Raw genomic sequence first — 3,029 nt, forward strand, 5'->3', positions numbered from 1 at the left:
GGGGGTCATGAAATCCATTTCCCATTTATGATGTACTCAAACATAACTTGTCAAATTCCTTATTTTCTAATCTCATCGGATTAATGCGTACATGTTAGTTTTTTTTCTGTTTTTTGCGGTGGAATGCGGACTGGCATGTCTTTGAATCTTACAAGCATGGCTAATAGAAAGAACAACGAGTTCATGGACATTTTCCTTTTATGATTTGCATCCAAATAAAGAACACATTATGCAAATGCCACATCATTCCTTTTTTTATTCACTTATTTCTCCACATTATCAGACAACCCTTACAATGAATGTCTAGGTACTGCCCGGAGGTGGGGTTGCAGGTAGCGTTATAACAGGAACTGTGTAACCTGCACAAGAGATTTTCAATTTTCGCATCATAAGGATAATCATGAGCAAATATATAAGAAATAATGGCAAGTAGAAAACAGGCACATGTGTATATGCATAGAAATATGACGGTTACCAACCTGCACAGTGAGTGTGTGCATGCAACCCATTGCCGCATACATGTGTAGCCATGGCAAACTTGGCTAGACTGATCCTAGCCAGTTCATGAGCTGTGAATTTATCATAGACGCAGTGGATGTCTGTTGCTGCCCTTATCACCTGGCAACACACGCTCCCGTGTAGAAGGGGGTGTTCGCCGACATTCTTCCCAATGTTCCTCCAGCATTCCCTCATCACCTTACTTTTATCCGTGGCGCAGTGATCTTCTTGTGCATGGTGTGGATATGAAGAGAGGACCACAAAGACTAGGAAGCATAAAACTCCTATTGCCTTAACACTGGTCATCTTCTTATGTGAAATGGTATTATCGGTATGTGTTTTATGCAATAATTCAGCACCACTTCACTAGTGCAGAACCGGGCAATAGCACCGGTTCGTAAGGCCCTTTAGTGCCGGTTCCATAACCGGCACTAAAGTGTGGGCACTAAAGCCCCCCCCCCCTTTAGTACCGGTTCAGCACGAACCGGTGCTAAAGGGAAACAACGTGGCACGAGCCAGCTCCGGGGGCCGTGAGCCCTTTAGTACCGGTTGGTAACACCAACCGGTACTAAATGTTTGTGGGTTTTTATTTTATTTTGTATTTTTCAATTAAATTTGTGTTATCAATTTAATTTAGGATTGTTTTACGTTATAATGAGTTGTAGTCGTCATCATCATCATCATCATCATCGCATATTAATAAATAAATAAACTCTAGCTAGCTAAAAATCATCGTAGTCGTCTAATTACCACTATTTAATCATCATAGTCATTACCGCTAGCTATCTAATCATCACCAACACTGGCTAGCTTAAAGAGGAAACATTCACTTTGTAATAGAAGCAAAGATATCATCGAGTTCAACATAATCATCACCAACATCGAAGTTCAGGACACGGACATGAGACACTAATTAAGAGCATGAACTAGTGCTGCTCCCTCTCATGTAGAATAGCATAGAACATGTATAGCTCTCCTGATTCATCATACTGGAGCATGCAGATGAATTTGTCTCCTAATCTTGGGTTGCGCTTCTCCTTGCTGCCCCCTAGTACTTCTCTGCGATTGTTAACAATTTTGCTCCAATCTTTCACTATTAAGCATTCTTTGCTTTTACAAATCCTGAATGCACTCATGTGCAATGTAGGATATCTTGGCCGTAAGCTAATCATTCACATGTCACCTTTAGTCTCGATCCACTGAGGCACAACTGTCATCGGAAGTCCCTGTTGAAGAACATCGTATAGTAATTAATATACTAAGCAATGAAAGTTTAGCTTCAAAAATAATGTATGCAAAAGATGCACTAATTAAGGACAAATATAGTTAAAATCTTACCATCTTTCGATTATAGATGTGACCGTAGTTCAATACGATCACCATTGGTCGCACGTTTTGAGTACTAACATTTCTAAGTTCAGGAAAAAAAATTGTCTTGACAGTATTAAGATCCTCAAGCCATGAAACATAATAACTTATCTCCTCGCAGTTTAGTTGAGCCCCGGGGCAGTAGTAGGTCCTGTCTACCAAGCGCCGGACATGTTTGCTTGAACCAAAATAAGCTGACAATACAAATTAGTTATCAGCTATTTTTGAATAAACTGTATCAAAGACATAAACATATGCATGCATGGTTGAGAAAAACTCACATAATGGTAGAACTGGAGGCGTTTGCACATCGACCCAGATGTCCATATTACCTTCAATATCATCTTCCAGAAGAATATCAAAGGTGACAACCATACCAGGCTCAAATGCATAAGCCTTGCATAGTGCTTGCCAAGTTTTGCATTCAAAATGGGTGTATGTGTCTCCATTATATAATTTGACGTTGAAAGTATACCCATGCTCCGTCTTCAAATAACTCTCTTTACCTCCATATCATCTATAGCACTAAAACCTATCTTATCCAAGACAAAAATTCTTGCATGGCAGGGGATGCACTAGTAGAATAGTGAAATTTTAAAATTATAAGTTGAAGCAAATGAAGCATAAGTTTTGCATTCAAATAATAATTGACAAAGTGACTTACTGTATCAACTTCGAATGTCTCATCCAGCTTGATGCTGAAGCGCCTACCATCAACAAGGAAATTTCTGTCGCACAGGCCGCGCTGGTCTTCACAGTGTTCGCACATAATGAAATCTTTTTCGTCATCAGATGACATTTCCTATGTTCATATATGTGAAACATTAAACACCTATTACTATCTAACATTAATTAATATCTAGCCAAATATATATTCATCTAACATTTGACATTAATATATCTAACTATATTCATCTCTAACAATTGACATTACTATATATTTAACTTTTTATCTAATTCATCTAACATTCGACATTAATCTAACATTTATATAAACTCAAAATATATAAAAAATTAAATAAACAGAAAAACTCATTAACAAATAATATTTTAATTAGATCATCAAATCTCAGATACCTAAATTTTCTTACTAAAAATAAACTAGTTATATTAATTATTAAACTAGTTCAAATCTCATATACCTAAATAAACTAGTTATATTA

Source organism: Triticum dicoccoides, chromosome 7A (genome assembly GCF_002162155.2).
Source record: "Triticum dicoccoides isolate Atlit2015 ecotype Zavitan chromosome 7A, WEW_v2.0, whole genome shotgun sequence".
NCBI lineage: Eukaryota > Viridiplantae > Streptophyta > Magnoliopsida > Poales > Poaceae > Triticum > Triticum dicoccoides.